Here is a 13,199-nt window from a genome sequence, read left to right on the forward strand (position 1 = left end):
TTGCTCCCCCTACACTCTGCAGACCAGGAGCTGAAGCCTCCATGTGGCGCTGGCTGGCTGTGCTGGTGTCTCAGCAGTTTCTCGCCCCGGGGGTAAAAGCCACGCACTCCCACTTGCTGGGTCCCAAAGTCCAGACTGCAATGACCTCTCACTTTGTCCTTCACATCTATGTATTGATAAATGTGGAAACGGCCACAGCTGCTGCTGATCTGGAGTCCCTCTGGCTGACAGATGGTCAGGCCCACCCTGGGGCTAAAGCCTTGGCATGGTGCTGGGCTCGGCTCCCAGAGTGCTGCGCTGGTCAATTCCTGCTGGCCTGCCGGGATGTCCTCAGAGAAAGGTTAGCTTCTCTGTGTCATTTTGTGGGTTCTGCAGCTCCAAAGTTTGTTTAGAGTCCCCTTTTTACATGGATTGGGGAGGGTGGAAGCCGGAGCTGAGGGAAGGTCTTGCTTCTACTCCGCCATCTTGGCTCCACCCCCTCAGCTATCATCTCTAAGCAGATAGCCCCCAAATCTAAATATCCAGCTTTCATCCTTTTCTCAAGTTGCTATAAGACATCACCATTGGCTTGCTATATACCTACATCTGGGTTTCCTCTAGAGATATCAAGGTCAACATATACAAAATGGAACTCATCTCTTCTAAATGCTTTTCTCCTCTTTATCTCTTCATATTCTATTAAGGAAAACACGATTCTTCTATTTGCTAAAATTTTCAATCTAGGAGTCATTCTCAATTCAACATTTTAACTTACCTCACATATCTAAAAAGTAAAAATGTGCTGTATTATTAAAATATACTTTATTTTGGGAAACATTCAAAATTGTTAAAGGCAGATAATGTAGTTATTTTTTTTATTTTGATTTGAAGATATATGGGAACATATATTATTGTATTTTCTTTTTTGAGGAGTGGGAATGTGAGAGAAGGTCTAGAACTGTGATTTCTGCACTCTAGGACTCTTCCTGGTAAGGAAACTCGCAGCAGTTTTATGGTATAATGGATAGAGTTCTGGATATATAGTCAGGAAGCCCTGAGGTCAAATTCTACCATAGACACTTAATAGCTTGTCAAGTTACTTAAATTATCTCAGTCTCAATGTATTCATGTATAAATTCTATATATGCAAAAATTAAAAATTTCAATGAATCAAATAGTTATTTAGGCTCCCTGCCTGAAAATGAAGGCTTCTTACATTATAAAAACACTTCAAGTATCTTTATAATTTATTTTAAAATAACTTTGGTGACTGAGATTTCACTGCTTTTACAGGAAACTGTTCCATAATTCATTTGTTTTTCATACTCAAGAAACCTTCCTTGATAAATTTTTTTCTTTATAAAAATAATTTCCAATGGGATATTTCATATTCTTCCTAAACAACTATCTCACTATTTTTCTCAGTTTGGTCACAAACTCTAATACTACATTCATCTAACTGAAACAAATTATACAAATGTATGCCTCTTTAAATTTAAAACAGACTGTTATGTTTTTCTCCCTCCACATATAAAAATCACTCATTTTCCAAAGATGACAAGGAGGTAGTTTATTTCCTTTTATGTAGTAGGCTGGGGAAGAGTTAATGGTTTTTTTTTTTCCTTTAGCATGACAACCCATTAGCTAATACCATATTGCCTATTTGTACAAGTACAGAGAAAGGAGACAAATTAAGTCTAATTCCCTCCTGGACATTTCAAAATGGATGACCTGTAGAAAGCAACATGTCTAAAACTAAACTCATTCATTCTCCCAAAACCTTTTCAAACTTACCATTTATCGTCAAGGGTACCACAATTCTTCCAGTTTCCCAGTGTCACAAACTAGGTATCATCCTCTACCTTTCATAAAGTGACTGAAGAAACAAAGGTTCACCAATTGCATAATAAATTGTGATCAGGCCCCCTCAGGTATGGCACTGGACCCTGGATACAGGGCTAGACATATTTATGTATTAAAAGATAACCTTAAACAGAATGTGTAAGTAGTTAATATGATTTGTAATTAGAGGAAAAAATAGGAGCTTTTTGAATTGGAAGGGGGAGCACAAACAGTTGCAATTCCCAGAAATTAGAAAAAAAAAAACCATATCTCACACCCCAATGTCTATATTTAATCAAAGGAACATGTAAACAAAAACTGATTGACCAGAATGGCTCTGGTTTTCAGATAAGATATATGGATTGTTTGAGATGTGTAATTATCAGAAAACATGCATTAATCTTCAGATCTCACTGGGTTTCTGGGTTTCAACATAACCTAAATCCCTTAGATAAGGGTCTCTAAGCTAGGTAGAGTTGATCCATCTTCCCAGCCATTCAGGGTCACTTTCAAACAATCCCCCCCCCAAAAAAAAACAGTTTTCTCATAAGACAGAAATTGAACTAGGAAAATAATTTAATAGAAAGGCAACTGAGCTAGGTTCCAAAATGTGTTGTTAGTGTGGTTCACCCAGTTCACATAATTGCCTCATCTCTCATCTGTATTGCCAATGTGATACCATACCAGCTGCTATAAATATGCAGATGTATTTCTAAGGTTGAGTCACAAAATGTAACAAACTCTCTTCCTCAAAGATGAAACCAAGATATTTATTCAGATACCAGAAAGCTAACTCCACCATGGTTACAAAGAAATTTCTACACATCACCAATGCAGGGAGCATTGTCATCCCTAAGTCTTCCCTCCATTAAACCTCGCCACAAACAAGATCCCCTAGATAAAATTCCTCCCTCTCTCACTCACACTAGTTGTTCTGCCTCAGTTATCTCCCAGCTCTCCTCAGCTCTGCTTCACTCTCTTCAGCTCAACCCTTCCTGTTTCACCCTTCACCAAGCTCTTCCCACCATGGGCTCCATGTGACTCAAGTTGTGGACTTGGCCAGAACTCAAAGCAGGCCACAGGGGGACTATTAAGGGGCAGTGAAGATCTTCAAATTCAGTTAACATTATACCATCATAAGTAATCTGTTGGTAAGTCCTATTGATTTTATCTTTGTAATTTCTCTCACAAATGTTATAGTTCCCTCTTCTGACAGTGCTACCATCTGGGTATAGACATTCATCATCTCAGACCTATATTACTGCAGTAACTTGTTGGTTAGTCTCTATGTCTCACATCTCTCACTATCTAATCCTTCCCTTACACTGTTTCCAAAATAATTTTCATTAAGTGCAGATATGACTCCCTTATTCAACCAATTCCAGTGACTCTCTATAGCCTCAGGGGTATAACATTGACTCCTTTGTTTAATTCTTAAAGCCATACTGAACCAAGCACCAACTTGTCTTACCAAACTCTGTGGACATTATACCCATTCTCATACTCTTCTGTGATTTAGTCAAATTGACCTTTTCTGATATCCACATGTTACACTCAATTATAGAGATGATACTCTGGGAAAGTCCAAATGTATATGTAATCCAAAGAATTGGAAGTCATGATGAAGATGTATAATAGGTTCAAGAGTAACAAAATGTGAAAAAAAATGGGAAAAGATAGGAACCTATGATCAAATAAATGAATTTCAGTGGTTTTATTAATCACTAACCCCAAATCATAATTAATCCACTTCTATGAGTTACTGAAGACTAAACTCCTATTGTTAATTACTGTCTGATTCAGTATGCTATCAGTTATTTACTCTCTCAGTGACAATGAATAAGTAGCTTGATTTCTGTGGGAATTGGGAATCATTTTTAAAATGACTGGGCTGGTCAAAATGGCCTCAAATATTCCCTTTAGGTTCAATTATATGAGGTTATTTACAGAATTTTGTCATGAAAAGCAAAATACAAGCATATGCTTATTCAAACTCATGATATCACGTAATCATTTCCTTAAGGAAACCGGCATTTTAAAAAATGTGATGATAATAATTGAAAAATCTACTACTTTTATCAAGAATTTAATATTTGAAGTTGTATATAAAGAATAGAAACACTTAAATTTAATTGTTTTTGGTGCCTTATTTAATAATTTGTAAGATATATTATGTACCCCAACTATCATTTTATGAATAAACCAAGATTTTGAAGGATTTTAATAACATTAAAAACATTCTTTTTTCTATCATGTATTTAACAAACATTAACAAATATAAATTTTTCATATATGTGGAACAGGATAATGGAGAATTGCACATGAAATCTTCAATCTCTTTTATATGTAACTTGTTTTTTTAAAGCCTATATTCAATGTAAAACAGTAGTACCAATAAGTGCTCTGTTTATCTATTAAATAAGGATAATAATAGCACCTACTCACAGGATTGCTGTGAGGATCAGATGAAATAATTGATATTGAGTGCTTTACAAGTCTGAAAATGTCACATAAATGTTAGATGTTGTCTATGTTTTATTGATGTTTGATTTACTCACTTTTATATATTTTAAAATGTTTCCTTGATGTTCTTTTTCTTCTTTTTTTTATCATAATCACTAACCCTCCTTTCATAAATTATGTGAAATAACTCTTCAAAGCAGGTTTATGTATCATGTATCTCATTTGTAGGGCTTTCTTTAGTAACGCATATCAACTAATTTTATATTAATTAAAAGAACATAGAATAAATATATGGATACCCACATAAGGAAGATGAGATACACCCAATTATTGAAGTGTGTAATTAAATATTTCATCTACTTGTCTTTGGACTGAGAAATTTCTGTTCATATATAAAAGGAAGAAAAATATATGTATGAGTTTCATGGAAAAAAAACTTTTTTTTTTCTATTTTGAGAAAAGTTTTAATATTCACTGTGACATGAGATAATTACCAATGACTTCTATGACAAGTAGTGAATGAATAGTCGAAGGTACAGAATTTAACAAATAAGTAGATCATTTAGATTACAGAGCTGCCTTGAACTGGATAGACATTTAATTATACCCCCAAATTTTATCATTAAAATGTAGATAAGCAGAAACCCATTTTGGAACTATGTTATCACAAGCTAAGCATATGAATGCCTGCCACCAGTGAGATTATTTCATGTTGCCAAGACAACAATGCCCTCATTTTGTTGGGTAGGTTTGTTAAACTGCATGCAGCTCAATACTCCTGATGGTCTACATCAGGGTGAGATGTACCTGCACCCTTGAGGACACATGTGACCCTCGCGATCTTTATGTGCAGCACTTTGACTGAATCTACTGCACTTGAGGACCTAGATGGCCATGTGTGGCCTTGAGGTCACAGTCTTCCTACCCTGGTCTAGAATCCAACTCATTAGGAGAATGGTTTTGATTGTTTGTAGATGCAACTTTACATGGTTTTCTTTAGAGAAATTTGTCTTTTAAATAAAATCTAAATAAAACCATTAGGAAAGCATCCATCCCATTTTTTTGTATTAGAGGCTTTATCTGAATTGAAGCAAAATATAAGTTTTCAAGAAAGTAATCTGCTTGATTTAATGCAGTCTAGATGCCTCTTGTAATATTGCTCTTATATAATTTAAAGGCAGAGTGATTTTAGATTTAAAAAGTTTCTTATAGGCTATTTTTCTGTTATATAGAAAGCATATTCCCTAATTAATTCAAGGAATGTAAATTACCATAGCTAGAAAAGTAATCTTATATTTAAATTGATAAAAATATAAAGCTTTCCCAAAGAATAAAAGTCATTTGAGTTTATCTAATATTATTTAGTCTAATAAAAAAATACATTTCCTGGGAGAAATGGTCTTAACTAATAGTGATGCACTAATGTTCTCAATGAAGATTAGGTACTGGATTTAAGTTTTAGTAAGATACAAGGAGTATGAGGTCACAGCATATGATAAGTTGTGTCTAAAGTAAGAGTAGTCCTTTGGTTTCTAAGATTGTATAAAGCTGATGACACTATACTATGCTGTGCCTTAGGAAGAATCTCCAAGTTTGTTTTTATTTCTATCAGTCTAGAAAATATTCTTATACAGGGAATTTCAAAATCTTATTGTAGTTTTTAGCTAGTTAAAAGCATTAAAACTTTTGGGATAACCCATATAAGAAACAGAAATTAAACATTCACAATTGTCAAGTTGACATGATAAAATTCATGTGGAGATGCAAATACTTGGCATTAAAAAGTTGGTGGAATAATATTTAATATAAAATTTAAAAAGTTTTATGTGTCTTCATAGAGGTCTCATGAGTAAGTAAAGTGTCAAGAAAATGGAATAATTTATTTTGTGGAAATGAAATTTTAAATCATTAGATGCTCCAAGATGAGTATCCTCATCAGAAAATATTTCTCTTACCACATTAATGATACAAAACATATTTATGTTGTTTGTTGTAATGATATCAGCTATGAAATTATATTGTTGATGGCAATTGTCAGAAGGGTGAACTAACAGCAAAAATCAATGTTTGTTTTGGGAAAAATAATAATGAAAAAGAAAACAGAATTAATTTTAGAGTTAGATTCAAAAAATGATCACAATCATTTGAAAAACTAATGCAAATACCAGAATGGTTGATGAAGTCACTTATCTCAGTACTGACCAAATGGAAATTAAATTATGGTTTTGGCCATAATGTGGTAAAGCATTAAGTGAAGCAGAGATTAAGAAATTATCCAGTAAATTTGAGCAATATAGTTAGCCAAAGTAGATAACAGAATATCCAAGAAATGATTTTTTTTTGCACGGATTTTTTAATTTGACTATTCATATATATTAAATTTACTGAATATTGCCAGATGCCCACTTTACTTTGTGTTTTTCCATGTAGACAAAGACTAAGTGCTAAGCATTTGCATTTATACCAAGGAACCTTTAAACATTTATGCATTAATGGCCCCACCTATTTGGAGACAAGGATTATAGAAGAGTACTTCAAGCAGAGCACAGATTATGTTCAATTTCACTGGGTAGTTGATCCTTGGTTGCAATCCAAGTTCCTTTGCCTTAAGGAATATCATATTCCAAATCCTCCAATCTTTTAATGTAGAAGTTGCAAGGTCCTGCATAGTCCTGACTGTGGTTCCATGATATTTGAATTGTTTCTTTCTGGCTGCTTGCAGTATTTTCTCCTTGACTTGATAATTCAGGAATTTGGCTGCAATATTCATTGGCCTTTTCAGTTTGGGATCTCTTTCAGGAGGTAATTGGTGGATTTTTTCAATTACTATTTTACCCTTTGGTTCTAGGACCCGAGGGCAGGTTTCCTTGATGATTTCTTGAAAGATGCTGTCTGTGCTATTTTTTTTTTATCATGGCTTTCAGGTAGACCAATAATTCTTAAATTGTCTCTTCTGCATCTATTTCCCAGTTCAGTTGATTTTCCAATGAGGTATTTTACATTTTCATCTCTTTTTCATTGTTTTGATTTTGTTTGACTGATTCTTGATGTCTCATAGAGTCATTAGCTTCCACTTACCCAGTTTTAATTTCTAATTGTTTTCTTCAATTGCCTTTTGTACCTTCTTTTCCATTTGTCCAATTCTACTTTTTTTTTTTTTTTTGCCTTTTGGAGGGCAGTTGGGGTTAAGTAACTTGCCCAAGGTTACATGGATATTTTATGTGGGTGTGTGTGTGTGTGTGTGTGTGGGTGGGTGGGTGGGTGGGTGTTAAGGAGGAGGAGGAGCCAAACTCAGGACCTCCTGGGTCCAGGCCAGCTCTTTACTCGCTGCACCAACTAGCCAACCCACCAATTCTACTTTTTAAGGAGTTGTTTACTTCAGCGCACTTTTTTTCCATTTTATTTTTTAAAGAATTGCTCATTTCTTTTCCTACTTCTCTTGTTTGACTTTTAAAATCCTTGTTGGGCTCTTCCAAGAAGGCTTTTTGGGCTTAAGACAAGTTCATATTCCCCTTTGAGATTTCAAATGTGGGTATGTTGACAATCTTGTCTTCTCCTGAATTTGTGTTTTGATCTTCATTGTCACCGAGATAGCTCTCTTTGGTCATTGTTTTTGTCTCTTTTTGTTCATGTTGTTTGCCTCTTTTCTGATTTTAAAGTTGATCTCTGCTTCTGGGGCACAGAGCACACTTTCACAGGTTTTTTGTGCTGGTGACTAGGGCCCTAGTTACTCATCTGTTGTTCTGGGGCCCCAGTTGCTGGAAGCTAGAGACTGGTAGTTTTCCTGGCATTCAGCTGGAGCTGGTCACAGTGGCTAGTGTGTGCCTGGTGTTGAATGCTTGCCTGTTCCACCACCCTGGGGCTTAGGATCCCCGGCTGGTTTGCTGAGGTTGGGGTTGCCACTGGCTTGCTGAGATCCCTTTCGTCCTGTATTGGTCTTCTCCAGCCATAGCATGAGGAACCTTTCCCTTAATCCCCCTAGCTTCCAAAACTAACAAATTGCTGCACCTTGTCTTTCTGCTGTCTCCACTCTTTCAGCATTTTTCCTGGAGCAATATTCTCTGGGTTTCTTAAGGTCAATAAGGGAGGGTGAGCGTAACTTACTGCCTACTCCTCCATCTTGGTTCCTGGAAATCAAAATAGATGACTTTCCCACATTTTGTCTGTGGGCTGGTAGCTCCAGGAGCAGCTATTGTCACTGCTGCTGCTGCTGCCAATTCAGTCACTCCTAAGACCTATTTCTACTTTGCTGTGGCAGGGCTGGACTGTTCTTCTCTCTCACCCGTTTCTGACAGACCCTCCTGCTATCCTTCCAAGTTGACTCTGGTGCCTGTGGACTGAGCAATCTGGAATGTGCCACTGCTGCCAGTGATTCAGTCCCCCCAGGTCTGCTCCAGCTATGCTGGGGCTGGATCTGTGCTGGCATGGCCAGTATAACACTGCACTCCTCTCTCAACCCAGTGGAACAGATCCTTCCTGCCGACATTCCAGGTTGTCTTAGGCTGGAAATCTGTCTCACTCTGTCTCTTTGTGCATTCTGCCACTCCAGAATTTGTTCAGAGTCACTTTTAAAAGGTGTTTGAAGGGGTTTAGTGGAGATTTCAGGTGAGTCCCTGCTTTCACTTTGACATCTTGGCTCTGCCCTCTGTTTCTTTTTTTTTTTTTTTTTAAAGCAATCGGGGTTAAGTAACTTGCTCAAGGTTACACGGCCAGTTATTATTTCTGGGTGTGGTGCTGAGTATCTGAGCCCGGATTTGATCCAGATCATTCCAACACTGGAGCCGGTGCTCTTACTCGCTGAGCCACCTGGCCGCCCCTCTGCCCTCTGTTTCAACTAAGCAATTTCTTTATTTCAGTAAGGTGGTAGTTCTTTTAACATGCCATACCCTTTACTCAACTTTATTCTTCTAAGTTAGTTCTCTTTAATAAGTTACAAGTGTGACTGGATAGAGGTAGCCAATTCAAAAATTATTTCCATATAAGTAATAGGTCATTTCTTTTCTGTTAAAATACCAATTTAATCAATTTCATTTTGGGTGATGGTTTTTGGTGCTCATCATGTCATGTGTTATAATAATTTTCTTGAAGTAATTGTTTGTGAACAATTGTCATGAGCCTTCTTTAGTAGTTCTCATTCTTTACTCATGAATTATATTCTAATCCATTTGCCACCATCCTCACCCATTCCCAACATTGTCTTGAAATCAATGTATTCAACATTGTCATATTGGATGATGAAATATCTGGAGAAATTGTTTTTACTGGCTTTAGACATACAACCAAATCAACTCTAAAACAATTCCTTTATTTGACTCTTAAATCCTGAGAATATTTGAGTCATCCTTCCCCTTAATCACAACTTTATTTTATGTCCTAGATACATTTACAGTGAGGATATTAAGATCAAACAACTTAGTTTCTGCATTTGCTAGTTTGTCAATGGATAAGAACATTACATTTAAAGTAGCAAAAGGAATTAAATATTTATTGGTAAACTAAAAACTGTGATTCTTAGCATCCTCTGAATGGATGAATAAAAACATCACCCATTAAATGTTTACTATGAGTAAAACAGGAAACAGCTGATGACCCAGTGAATAGAGCACTAGGCCTGCAGTCAGGAAGACCTGAGTTCAAATTCAGCATTAGAAGCTATCTAGCTGTATGACCTGGGCAAGCTTTTAATCTCTGATTGCCTTACAAAAATAATTCATTGTACCAACTGGAGAAGAAAATGGCAAACTACTCCAGTATCTTTCATAAGAAAATCTCATGGATAGGTGACCCACAGCAGAGTTAGACATGATTAATCCCAACAAAGGTTCTTGTATCCACCAAATATTTCTCATTTTCTTTCACCTGGAAGATTGGGGAAAATGTCCATTATCCAGTAATTACCTTCTGTGGTATTTGCCCTTTTCAAAATTCTACTGTAAGATTTGGAACTGTATTTTAATAGAGACACATAACTCTTTTGCTAACACACTGAACTTCCATTCACTAGTGGACTAGTGGACTTTTCTTTGAGGAATTAAAAAAGATAGACATTTTTGTTAGTTTACTATAGATAATGTCTAAACAATTTAAATAATAATAATAATAGATGAGGAATATGTTTCAAAGGATAGAATTTCTTATTTCCCAAATAGTATAAACTAAATGAACTTTCTAAACAAGTCTCAGAATTATAAAATTTCTGCTTTGGAAAATGAATCTCAGGGAATATCTAATCCATACTTGGAAAATAATTTCCATACCAAGATACCTGATAAGAATTAAGCCAGCCTTTCCCTGAAATCCTCCTATAAAAAGTGTAACTGCTACTCTTTGAGACAGCCCTTTCTAATCCTTTTATCTCCTCTCCCTTTCTAAAAAGAGCTATATGACTTCCTGTTTCATAGAACAATATAATTATTGTGTTGAGGAGATTTATTAGATATTTATAATCTTCATATATTAACCTAGGAAAGTTATTGTGTTCACTCATTAATTCAATATATTTTTAATGTGTATACCCCCACCCATGTATGTATGTATGTATCTCTCTCTCTCTCTCTCTCTCTCTCTCTATCTATCTATATATCTCTATCTCAATATCTGCATCTATTTACATATCTATCCATCTACCTTCCTATCTATATAGTTTTTCTATTTATATGCTTACTTCTGTAAGCAAAGAGGTGGACCATGGTAGCCCTTAAGAATTTGTGCCAAAGTGTGCAGAATTAGATAAATGCACAAATAGTAGACAAAATAATAAGTAGCATGGATTATAGTGCTTTGGAGTTTGAAAGCACTTTACATACACTATTTCATTTGATTATGACAATGGTAGTGCCTTTTTACAAATAAAGAAACTGAAATTCAGAGAAGTTAAGGGACTTGCCCAGAGTCATACCACTGCCATGAGTCAAAGGGTATCAGGCAAGGGTTTCTCCTAATTCAAAGTCAAACACATAACAAATTACTTCTAATATGGCATTGTGATGATTTAAACTGTGATAAGATAATTGTAAAGAAAATGCCATGATGTTTTAAAGGAGTCAAGTCTTTGGACTCTTTCTTTGTCCATATATTCAGTTTTGTGTTCAATTCTGGAATTTGAATTTTAGGAAGGATACTGATAATTTGGAATATTTTTTGTGGGAGACTTACCAGGATGGCATGATAACTGGAAACCATGCCATTCAACATTTAGGCAATAGAACTGAAGATACTATTGCTTGATATGAAAAGACTTAAGGAGACTTTGATAGCAGTCTTCAGGTATTTGGAGAGTTGTTATATGAAAGATAACTAAGACTTATTTCATTTGTCCATAGAGTACAAAGCTAGGAACAATGGTTGGAAGTTGGAATGAAGCAGAATTAAACTTGATACAAGGACGATTTCTTGATCAATTGAGTTTTCTATAAATGAGATGATCTGCCTCAGGATGTAATGAGTTCCTGGACTGTCACTGTTGATATTTGAATGTGTTGACAACTTATTATAAATGTTATAGAAGACATACACTTTTGATACACATTAAATTAGATGACATTTGATATACATTTGAACCCTGAAATTATGTGATTCTATAATCTGGTTAAATGAATTGGGAAAGGGAAGAGTTGGATGGGAAAGAGATAATTCCAGAAATTGTGAAAAAAAAAAACTCAGAGGGTCCTCAGTTTCCAAAATTTTAATATAAATGAATCTCAGACTACATTGATTCCCTTATTTTCTACATAATTAAGTTTCTAACATGGCATAATTAAATTTCTATTTCTCTACAGCTCTTGTGATGTTTTATATTTATTCACTTGGGGCTCAATCTGAGAGCCATTGGGCTTTTCCACAAATGCAACCAGGAAAATGCATGCTACACAAGACACGTTACCATCCGCCAAACATTGGTTCAGCCATATCATCCTACTTGTTGTTCCTCAAGCAGGATGCTTCATCTCCCATATTCTTGCATTACATGTGTCTAGAATGGAATCTCTCAGGTTACTTTGTATCTTACTCTACATGTATCTTGTGTACCTATTTGTATGCATTAAGTCTCTTCCAATAGAAAGGAAGGGCATATGCATTTCTGAAGTATCTACCATGCCCCAGGAACTGCACTAAATGCTTTATAAATTTATTTCTTTTGATCCTCATAACCATCCTGGAACCTGAATGCTATAATTATCTCCACTTTATAGCTGAGGAAATTTTAAGTGACTCCCACAGGGTCAACCTAGTAAGTGTCTAAGACTGGATTTAAATTTAGGTCTTTCTAACTCAAGACCCAGCCATTCTATTGCATTACCACCTTGCTGTCATTGGAATACAATCTCCTTTTGATCAGAAATGCTTTTATTTTTTTTTTAAATTAAATCCCTAACTCTTAGCACAGTACAATGGGGATGGGGGATGGGGACAGAGAGGGGAAGTGGTGGCAAAAAAAACAAACAAACAAAACCTGGCAACCTACTGTGGAACCAGATATAGAGGTACTTTAATACCAACATAAGGACTTTAGTCTTCATTGATTATATACTGGAACAAAGTTTTCTTTGTTTGCTTTTGTCTTGCTTTTTTTTTTGTTTGTTTGTTTTGGGGGTTGTTTTGCTTTTGTTTCTGCAAGAGTGGTATAATAACTGTACATTAATAAAAACTAACCTACTCATGTTGTTTAGGATTTAATAGAATGGTGACCTTATTTGAAAGTAGGTAGGGAGAGCCTGATCTCTCAGGCTATTAAAAGAGGCAAAAAATATATAGAAGTGAGAGGTATTTTGGAAGTAAAACTGATCTAACATAGTACCTGTATGTGAGGGTGTAATGCGAATGTAAATTTTAAAGATCTTCCCTGCCCCTAGGCTAAAGTGCACCTGAAGCCTGGGGTGGGAGGCTTGTTTTTCAGTAGATACTTCTTGATTGGC

The 13,199-nt window shown here is 35.6% G+C and overlaps 1 protein-coding gene across 5 annotated transcripts in view; it reads left to right on the forward strand.

Moving 5' to 3' along the window:
- The window catches only part of GALNT13 (polypeptide N-acetylgalactosaminyltransferase 13), an 812,973-nt gene that overhangs the window by 271,238 nt on the left and 528,536 nt on the right, over nt 1–13,199 (forward strand). The window contains exon 1 of one of the 5 annotated variants that reach the window (XM_069080114.1): nt 2,583–2,972. The exons of the other annotated variants lie outside the window; for them this stretch is intronic. The gene's annotated coding sequence lies outside the window, so the exon portion shown is untranslated. Of the gene's footprint in view, nt 1–2,582; nt 2,973–13,199 lie in introns of those variants that run through there. 5 annotated transcript variants of the gene reach the window in all.

The sequence above is a fragment of the Petaurus breviceps genome, unplaced genomic scaffold (genome assembly GCF_028583685.1).
Source record: "Petaurus breviceps papuanus isolate PSGF00001 unplaced genomic scaffold, PetGlider_PUasm1.0 91133, whole genome shotgun sequence".
Lineage (NCBI taxonomy): Eukaryota > Metazoa > Chordata > Mammalia > Diprotodontia > Petauridae > Petaurus > Petaurus breviceps.